Here is an 11,181-nt window from a genome sequence, read left to right as displayed (position 1 = left end):
CTGTGCCCATCTCTCCTGCACTGCCTGTCACCTCTTGCACAATTATCTTCATCGTTTCGCTGCGCATTTCGTCACTTTACTGACTCAGCTCTCAACGGCACACTTTTTTTTAAATTCTTGGTCTGAATAAAAAAAGTTTTTTTACGGTAATGTGTGTGTGTGTGTGTGTGTGTGTGTGTGTGTGTGTGTGTGTGTGTGTGTGTGTGTGTGTGTGTGTGTGTGTGTGTGTGTGTGTGTGTGTGTGCGCGCGCGCCTGCGTTCCTGCGTGCGTGCGTACGTGTAGCCTGTAAGGGGACACATCAAACATGTGTCCTCTTACAGGCTATATACAAAACTGAAACTTTCTGTCCAACACGCAAAATGATGTGGGTGACAGCAAACTAACACACCACATTATCCTAAAGAAGACTTGAGACTGGGTCAGAGGATCACCTGTCAGCATGGCAGCAACCATAAACATCCAGCCGGTGCTCCAAAGAAATGGGTCATATATCAAAGCGGTCCAAATGCAGACCTAAACCTGGTCTATCTGATAGACTGTGTGACACAAAATGTCAATAAAATACATACAATTTTGGTGTATGGGTACTTTTAAAAGGAACTTCTACTACATTGCCGCGGGGTGGGGGTGGGGGGGGGGTTATAATAATATATGTCAGATCAATAGCCTGATTTGTAATGTGCCGCCATCGATTGAAAAGAAAAAAAAACATACAGAAATAAATCAAAGCTTCGTGCACACCAATCAGGTCATTGTGATATTCTGCGATTACATAATGCTTAAAAGGCTAAATGGATGAATGGCATTTGACCTAAAGGAAATGACACTAAATTAGGGGTTTTATAATGCTTTGTGGCATTACGCAGCAGCGCCTGCGCCCTTAATTAGTGCGATTTGTGAAGGTTTTGGCTCACATTCAGCGCGCGGTGCACCAGCAGAGTGCGTGCAGCTGACTCAAAGTCGGAAAGGCAGCCTGTCACATGGGTCCGATGACAGTCGCAGAGGTATTTGAAGCCAATTTCTTTCGCACAACTACAATGTCGGCAGAGACGGATGAACCTTCTACATGTGGTAGTAAAGTCCTCTCTTGGTGAGGACGGAAGTTCAGTCACATGCGCATTGACGAGCGCGAGAGCTGCGTAATGGATATCGTGGGAAAGGACAATAATTCATGAACTGCTCAAGGGAATGTCAGGAGGACTTCGTTCGTTGTTGTTTTTTTTTTTATACCGTGAAGCCACTCAGGTTTATCATCTGAGCGGCAATGAAGACGCGCCCAGCAGCGTCTTTTTCCATCTTTAGCACGCGCGGACTATGAATGAGGAATGACCAATGGTGAGTAAAGCCCGTGCTTCTCAAGTGCTTTAAAAAAAAGTTTGGCGATGACGCACTGCGCCAAATAACTCCTGTTTATTCAACAAAAGCCGGGCGACGTTAGAGCCCAGGAAAGATACCTGTTACAGCGGAGGCTTTAAATAAAAAGCACCCATTCAAAGTAAGTCGGGAGAAAAGCGACATCAGAGTGACAGAGGCGAAACTTACCCGTAGCCGCCAGCGTGCGCAACCGTCTCCCTGCCTTCTCCCCTGAGCGACTGGCGCAGTCGCTATAGATTGCCGACTTAAATGACTTTTTCTAAACGGGGGAATTCCGTATGAATAACCTTTCCGTCTGCCAGTCAGAAGGAAACTGATAGTTTCAGGATTTGGCTTACTCAAACGTTGCCGTCCGGTTTACAGGAATAGAATCGGGGGAAGCGCTTTGTAATCCCCGCCAGCTGAGATTTACGACCGTGGAGCGCGCTGTGAGATAATCACAGGTAGACCTTTGTATGGCCAAAGGAGCCATCGACAAACAGTTTAGTGCAAAACGGGGGTAACATAAACGACTCAATTAAAGCCACACATTATGTCAGATAAGAGCGCACTATATTTTTAGAACCACTTCCAGATTGCGTTTTTTTTTATAGTTACAAGCCTCATTAAAGCCTTTACTACATGGCTTCTAGACATGTTGCACCTCGGGAAGATTATCATTCCAACTGAACCATAATAACGAGGAAAAGCAAGGCTTCTGTTTTCAGAGTATTGAGCTACCTTTGCACATGTCATGCTGTTGGCGCAGTAAGAGCTCTGTCTCTGAAGTGCGCTAAAGTTTAAGGCAGCATTGAGGTGTGCTTAAGTACCAGCGTAGACGTCTAGGACAATGCTGGTAGACATCCGGGGCTGATAAAAAGTATTTGCACCCATTTAGAATTCTTCTCTTTTTTTCATTGCATTATCAACCAAAAGTAATCTGAGTTTTTTTTTTTTTTTTTCGTTTTTTTGTTGTTGTTGTTTTTTTAAACGCAGCGGATGGTTTTAGTTATTAAGGGGGTTAAAGCTGTCTAAAGCAACCTGGCTCTGAGACAAGTTATTGCTTCCTAAAAATCAGTAACTTGATTTGCCACCCTTGATAGCATCAACTGCCATCAACCCTTTGCAAAGACTGTGAATTAGTATTTTACTTCACTGTGGAGGAATTCAGGTCCCTTTTTTTTTTCTTTTTCTTTTTTTTTGCAGGGGTTCTGATGAACAGCCTGCTCACCCCACAGCATCGGAGGTGTATCTAAGTCCAGACTTAGATACATCAGAAGCACAAAGCCTTTACTTTGTACGGATTTGTGCTTGTGTGCTTTGGATCATTGTTCTGCTACATAACCCTAGTGTCCCACGGGTCCCGTACTGATTGCTGGATACTAAGGCTTTTCAGCTAGAAACCAGAATTCATAGTTCCAGCACTTGTGACAAATTGCCCAGGTCCTGAAGCAGCGAAGTAGACCTAGACTATCGCATAACCACCAACACGTTTTTATGTAGCCATGATCTTTATTTAATGCCATTTTAGTTTTTTAGTTTGGATGCTGCAATGCGCTCTTCTTTGACATGCTGGAAGAGTGGTCGATGCGTCCTTAAAGGTTCACCGCTGATCAAAAAGCAGAAACAGTGGAAATCTGTAAGGTGGTAAATACAATTTCACAGCACTCTACAGACTGTTCACAATATAGTGTCCTTTTGTCATTTGATTTAAACCACCTTTTGTAGGTTTTCGCTGGAATTGTGAAATATAGACAAAAGCTTTATGTTGTTAGACTGAGATGCGTTGAATGCATTAAATGCTTCAAATCCAAGCACTCATTTTGACGTTTCCTTGGCCTGCTATGCTTGCAAAAACAATGAAATAGAACAGTTTTAGTGTGATAAACAATCAGGGTAGGCCTAATGCTGAGATCTGTATGCAAACAGTGTACATGAAATGAGGCCTTGGCTCAAAAGAAAGCATAAAATGTTGAATTGTGGCTCTGCTGACATGACTAAATAACTTAAAATTTCACTTTATATGGTATCACATTGTACACACACACACACACACACACACACACACACACACATATATATATATATATATATATATATATATATATATATATATATATATATATATATATATATATATATATATATATATATATTCTTTTATATATTCTTTCTAGGGCTATTGGTGCCCCCTGAGGGACCTAAGCAGCAGTTTAGATGACTTAAACCTCAGGTTAGCTCTGTAAATAGTGAGTTAGATGTTCTTTGTTGTTATTTTTGCAAAGATTTGGGGGCCCACATTCAAATCCCTGTTTTAAAGTTAATGAATGCATCATGTCAGGTTTAATTTGCCGTTCCTTGGTAGGGAAGTCTCAAGGGATCTCAGACTGGTTCCCAACTGTAAGGTTTTGAACATCATGACTTGCATAAGGAAGTTTAGTAGCCTGTCCATCACCTTTTCTATGGAGCATGGCGCTGACTTTCATTCATCTGTGCATGATCTGATGAAACAGGACAAGTCCCGCTACATGCCAGCGCTTACTGGGGCCTGTCAATTTCCCATATGTGTACATCGTATCTGTGTGTCATTCAGTGCGTTTAAGGAGGGGGAAAAAGCAGCGGAATGAAATTTTATGTTATGTTTATCATGTCTATTACTGCTGACTTCTCTCTCTTATTCTCTCCTCATTTTCCCCACCCTTTGACCATGTATTCAAGCCTCTTCTTTGCATCAGTCTCTTTGTTCTTGTGCTTCTACCTTTGTCACTCTCCTGTGACAGAAAAACTCCCGCTGAAGTTCGAGACAGATTCAGTGAGACTGTGGCGGCGTATATGTCCAATACCGTAAGTATGAATAAGGTCATTGCAGTTTGTGGGTATAGTCTTATCTAAAAGAGGGAAAACAACCTTGCAAGTAAAACATATTTTAAAGGTATATAGCCACGTTAAATGCTTATTCCAAAAAGACCAAAATCCAGTTGAACATGATAAAGTAAGGCTTTATACTCCAAGAGTTGTCCAGAGTTTTTTGAGCATGAAAATAACCACCTCATCGAGTGCGATTAGCAGATACAAACAAATGTGGTGCTGTCTACCGGCAGTACCACAGAACTATCAGAAAGCCATATGGCGACAAATAAATCAAAATGAAATAATGCAGAACTGAGCCTGAGCCCTCTGCAATTCCTTGCGGTAAAACAGCAGCTCGACATGATCAAAGACCAACCGTTAGTAATTAAATAAACTGACCTACAGCAACTCTAAGAGCCTCATATCAGAACATCATGGAGTATAACAAATAAAAACGGAAACAGGGAAACAGCATCAAGGTAAGAACCCATCAATCAATAGATCTATTTATAATGTTGCTCGTATATAAGAGGATCGCTATTAGTATCACCACAGTATGAATAAGGTCGTTTACTCACGTCAGTCAACTCTGCGGTCACATCTGAGCCTCTGCAGCTTTAGCTTCTGCTTCAGTAAAGACCAACAGTCATACTCTATTCCCAGCGACATTCCAGTCTTTTACCTCCTAGAATCATATTTATTTTGGAGCTTTTTACGGCACTTGTGGCTCCTTTTATGTACAGTGGGCTGACAGGAAAGGGGGTACCACAGAGGGCGAGAGACATGCGGCAAAGGACCATAGGTCGGAGTCGAACCCGGGTCGGCCTCAATAAATGGGTCGAGCGCACTAACCACTGCGCCACCGGAGCATTGAAAACATATTTTTTTGTGTTTTTTTTTTCCACTGGATCTTGAACTTTTCTTCATTTTTCCCACTTTTCGCTGGGGACGGTACTATCCGTTAGCTAATTCCTGGTTTATCCCCTGCAGAAAACGCACAATGTCGGACACAAAGGGCTTTATTTACTAACAAATTGAGCAAAAACAAAGACTAAATCGCTGAAATAACAACTAATACGCCAGCAGGACGTGATCATCTTTCATAAAAACTTTGTATGCAACCAGAGGGAGTCACTGATGTATACATTTTAAAAATGTCAAATAACGTGGCTATGCACCTTTAAAGAAGAAAAATGTGCATTATTTAACTAAGGCTTTTGTATTCATTTTGTTAACTCATTTTGGGATATTGGATCACGCTTTGAAGCCAGGATAGGGCAGAGGCTGCCTTGCATCCTCCTTTTCTGTACTTTGTAAGTGGAAACATCTATTGCTGACATTTTGCAAGTAATGCCCCCCCTCCCCCCCCCCCCCCCACACACACACACACACACTTTTAACTAATAACACTTAAAAAGCTCAATAGTCTAAGCTTTTAAGTCACATTTCTCCTTTGACAGGTCGGCGTAGGTCCTTGGTTATTTTCCATGTGGTCATGTAAGATATAAATAATATGCTCTGGCAAATTAGTGTATTATAAAAAGCTTTGTTTTAGTTTTCCTTAGTTATAATTTGTTTGGAAGAGGGCAGATGTGGTCTCAGAAGCATCCCCACAAAATAAATTTGTGTGCAGGGATGTGGAAGCTTCTCATGCAATGTCTGCTTTAAAAAAAACAGTACCATGAAATCATTCAAGGTTGTTTATGTTAGATAAACTCCAGGCCTTTGCAATCCTGAAGGGAATACAGTGTTAGAGAGTAGAAGTATTCAAGCATTACCTGTGCATAAATAGTGCACAAATAGCTCATTCTTTATTTTCTTGAGTTTCAACTTTTGATGTTTTTTGTTTATGCAAATTGTGCTTTAGAAGTCTTCCAAATCATTCTATTTTAAATTTCTTGCTATCTGATTGTAGCTTCTCCCTCCAAAACCTGCATGTTTATACAGTATTTATAATACTACAGGGCTATATGGCCCATATTCAATCAATCAGTTGTTCATAAATTGTAGTTTCCAAGATAGAAATACTTGAACAAAAGCAGACAAGTTGGAGCAAATAGGTCGACAATGAACATGAGACTTTCACAACAACATGTGTAACTTAATATTAGAACATTTTCTGGCTTCTTTCTTTTTTTTTTCTTTTTTTTTTACAGTAACTTGAGTTACCTGTTAAGAAAGCTACAGTAAGGAAAGTAAAGCAAAATAAGAGATGAGCTGGCTTGCAGATTGCAGTGCTTTGTCTGCAGGGTTTGTAGTACAGCTAATTAAAATTGAAGCATGCCATCTAGTTTAGATCATCAGTTAAAGGATGTCCGTCATTGCTGATCCTGTTATGTTCTCACTTATTTTAGAGAGAAAATCTGACTGGCGAAAACCATTTATGCGACAAGGTGAAACATAAACCACCCAACTGCACGACAGAAAACCCTGTGAGTAACTATTATTTTCTGTCAGTCAGAAGTCTGGGCACACCTTTTGTTCTCCTTTAATAGGTGTGGCTGATCTTTTCAATGTTACCTCACAGTGTGTCCTAATGTTGGTGATTTTTTTCTTTTTCTTTTTCTTAACTGCTTCAAATATAACTGAGGATACAGACCTCAAAAGCAGAGATCGCATTTTTACTTCAGTGCAAAGCGGCCCTGTTGCTGCTGCACAGACACATTTCCAGTGAACTGGCCAATATCAGCCTTCATGCAACATTCTTGGGTCAAGCGTCCAAACCAGCAAATTCCACACAGTCACTCTCTCCATTTCCCATATTTTTCAGAGACAAAGCAGTTTTTCTCTGTACTTTTTGAATGCAGATTTCAGTTTATATGGTCACTGTCTTGCAGAAATAGTGCCGATGACTCACGTATCATATTCCTGCAGGATATTGTGGGAACGCTGCTCCTGCAAGCCTGTGAAATGATGGGCCTAAGACTCCCTCAGACAAAAGCCCTGGCCACAGTTGTCCAGGATTCAATAGACTGCCCTTGCCCTAAAGGATCGGTAAGTGGACTGCAGAGTTCAGGGCTTGTTGTAATGTTTGTGTTATTTTGGGAAAAGAGGCCACCAAACATTGAAAGAGTTTTCTTCTGTTTTATCGCTTCGTGAGATGTGGAATTTATAATCTGCCAAGGAATGTTGGCAGGCTGTTACGTTTCCTTCTGTCAGGTAAAGGGTGACTCACGGCCACTTGGTCCTGTGTTACTTTAATGGTCCACTCCGACACTGTAAACAAACATGTACCTAATTCCTGCTGAGCCTAATGTACTTGGGGCCACTCAAACCTCCTCCTCCTCCTCAGTCCAGAATCAAAAAAAAAATGTGCCAGCCTTTTAGTTCTCGTAATCATTTGTTTTTCTTGTGGTCTTTACTCCCATCCGATGCACACTGGAAGCCACGAGTTAACATATATTTCAAAGGGGGAAAAAAACTTTCTTTGTCCCTGGATAACCTTTATTTACATACTCATGTGCGCCTCTGTTTTAGTTACGGAGAATCTCAATGAGATTTGATGATTCAGTCTCATTGTTAAAGTCTGAGTCATCAGTTGGTTGCACAGTCAAAGCCTCTGTTCTTCTACAGGCTTTAGAAGTACAGAGGCTTTTATGGCCTCACATTGTCGCAAGGTTTAAGAACTTTTTTTTTGTTTGTTCTGGCTTTGAATTAATGATATTGATTTAAGAGGTGGATGTGATCCTTACAGTACATGATCTGCATATATTAATAACAAGATATCAATTTATTTTTCATTGATTGTGAGAATATATATATATATATATATATATATATATATATATATATATATATATATATATATATATATATATATATAAAGCCAGTATGAGATTCTCATGGTTCAATAATCTTGGGTAAAAATGCCTGTTTTCAAAGCTCCAGGGTTTTGAAAAGCCCACAACGCTTTTCCATATGGGGGATTTCACTTTCCCTGGGTTTTTCTTTCACTGGAAAAATGTCCAGGTCTGAGGGTAGGACTTTTAAACAAGCCTGAAGCTTTGTTGAAGGAGTGGGGTTGTGTGCTGCAAGGCTAAACAGTCCGCCGCTTGGAGGAGTAAAGAGCAGTAAGGAGATGACGAGCTGACAAACCTAAGGTTTTTATACCCTATTTTATCTGAAAAAGTAGCTTTAAGATGTGTTTAGGTGAGAAATTACACCTCCCCACATCATCTGTGCAGTCAGTTTATAAAGGTTATAAGCCCATTTTAAATCTGTATTCTGACTTGTCGGGAGCGCCAGACCTCCGCTGAAAGGCTGGTGTCGCGGCGTTGCTGCAGTGTTTAGTCGGCCAGATCGTCTGTGATTTCCCGCAGACTGGGTCTGTTCGTCACAGCTGAAAATTCAATATAAAGCGTTTACTAAGTGTGTGGACAATATCTGCAAGTACCAGATATCAAATGTGAAAATCTTCCCTGGATGTTTTCAGCATTTTAAGTTAATTATAAACGTCACAGTTCTGTAAGTAGACTGTCATTTTAATGGGGTACTAATGACCCAACGAAGCCCTTTCATTTTTATTGTACACAGAAAACACATTTCCCTAACACTGACTTTTCATGCAAACCTACGTTGGTAAACTGTGAACTTTCTTGCCAAATACAAACCATGAACCACGTCTGTAGGAAAAAAGATAGAAAAGACACTCCAGCTTTCTAGACGCAGACAGGCGCGCTGTATTTAATTCAGATCCCCAGATTTAGCGGGGCTTTCTCATTTTGCACTAACTGAATGTTTTGCCACACCGTGCATATAACCTATAAAATTATTTTGCTGCAATCAAATGTCCACGGTATTTTACCTAAAAATCCCCCTCGTTGTTCTCACCACAGCTTAGGAAAAAACATACTCAAAGAGCTCTAAATTTGAGGACAACTTTGGAGCAGACGGCTCAATCTTGTCTACCCCTCTCCGCTGCTGTCCCTGCCCAGGCAGAAGAAGAGAAGCTGTGATTTTTAATTTATTTATACCAACATAAGTAGAATATAATGAAGCCTGGTGGTGCAAAATAGTATATGGTCAGTGTAAAACGGTCTAAGGAGATGTAACACCATCAGTTGTGCGTTCTCCATCCTATTTCTCTGGAGTCCGGATGGGTGGCAGAATATGGACACCGCTTCTCAGTCTGCCTTTGCCTGATTGACCTATGCTGCCTTCTTGCTGCAATCCACTTGCAATGGGAAATGGGCTTATGTTACCTATGCAATTAGTACCATATACTTACTGCTTGACAGAAATACTGCATTACCTTGATACCTGTGATGGGCTGGAACTCCTTTATTTTTTCATGACTAGACAGATGTACAAATAGCCAAAATTGTGAGTGAAAGGTAGCCTTCTTTCAGCCAGCTGACTGGCAGTGGTGGAAGAGTAATGCAAGTCAGCTGCAGGCCTTGCCACAGCTGACTGGCATTGAGATTCCAGAGGCTTGTATGGAGCCTCTGGAATCTCGTAGAGTAGGACTTTATGCTGTAGGATTGCTATTGTACTTTCGCAGTTTTGAAAAGACGCCGGTGATTCCAAGTATTGCATTAAATGTAGCTCTAGAGAAAAATGTGCAGGTACAAACACCAAATATTGAAATTGAATAGAAATTGAATACATGTACTGTATGATTTAAATAGCGCTTGTGTATCAGGATCAAAGGTGCGTAATTCACACAGTTTTTCAACATCAAGAAAGAACATGTTAATTTAACCATAATTCACTCTCATTTGAATTATTTACACTGAATTAAAGCATTGCCTGAGCATTTGCCGCCTTAAGTTCAATGCTCTATGAGTAAAATGGTCAGCTAAACCTTTAACCAACTTGATCATTAGGTTGGTCCTGTTATCAGTTTCATTATCAGTTTCAAGCATCTGGCATTCAAAGGGAAGTGAATCTTCATCAGCACAGACAGAGTCTCTGCATAGCACAGCATGAAGCTATGTAATTTTATTATTACGTCAGTGCTGTGATATTTGTGAAGCAGTTGAGTTAATTCCATAGAAGTGGTGCACATGTGTGGTATAATAATAATAATAATAATAATAATAATAATAATAATAATAATAATACTTTGGACTTGTAATGCACTTTATATTTAAAATAAATCCCAAAGTGCTACATAGTAAAACGGGTAAGTGCTAAAAAAATAAAAAAATGAAATAAAAACGAAGCAAAAGAAAGAGTTCAATTAAAAGCTCTCCTAAAAAGGTAGGTTTTAAGGCCACGTTTAAAAGCATCCACAGTCTGCGGGGTCCTCAGGTGGCCAGGGAGAGCGTTCCACAGCCTGGGAGCAGCTGGAAAGAAAGCCTGATCTCCCATTGTACGGAGCTTTGTCTTTGGTAGTTTCAACAGATATGTTGTGGTAGATCAGAGGTTGCGTGTTGAGGTCTGTGGGGTGAGAAGTTCCTTAAGATATGCTGGGGCATCACCATGGATGCACTGGTGGGTAAGGAGGGAGAACTTGTACTCAATTTTGAGTGTGACAGGAAGCCAGGGAAGTGATTTGAGGATGGGAGTGATATGGTCATGTATATGTTTCATGTAATGGTACTGTCTGATGTTTTCAAACATTTACACAAAATCAGTGGCAAACTTACTCTTCTCCTGATCAAATTAAGTAGGCAAATTAATACAATACTTAAGCATATATTCATATGCCTTTAAAATACAAGGCAGACACCAGGTCTTGCCTACAATGCAGATATTCCTAAATAGCAGTTAATCCAGGGTTAATAATTCAAATAGCTAATCAAAGACACTTTTTAAATTATACAAGCCATCAACTTTTGATGAATGCATGTCCTTTTTGATTCAATGCTAATTCGTATGTCTATCTTTATTTGACAGACAAAAGGCGTGAGGCCCAGTATGAGGCCAACAAGAAGGCGGACGACAGGATCCAGAGAAGAGAAGCGCAAGAAAAAAATTTGCAAAGCTAACGCAATTCTGTCTTCCATGACTGTGTGCTACCAGAAGCTGAACAG

This window comes from Fundulus heteroclitus, unplaced genomic scaffold, assembly GCF_011125445.2.
Source record: "Fundulus heteroclitus isolate FHET01 unplaced genomic scaffold, MU-UCD_Fhet_4.1 scaffold_9.2, whole genome shotgun sequence".
NCBI classification, from domain to species: domain Eukaryota; kingdom Metazoa; phylum Chordata; class Actinopteri; order Cyprinodontiformes; family Fundulidae; genus Fundulus; species Fundulus heteroclitus.
Note: the sequence above shows the minus strand (reverse complement) of the source record.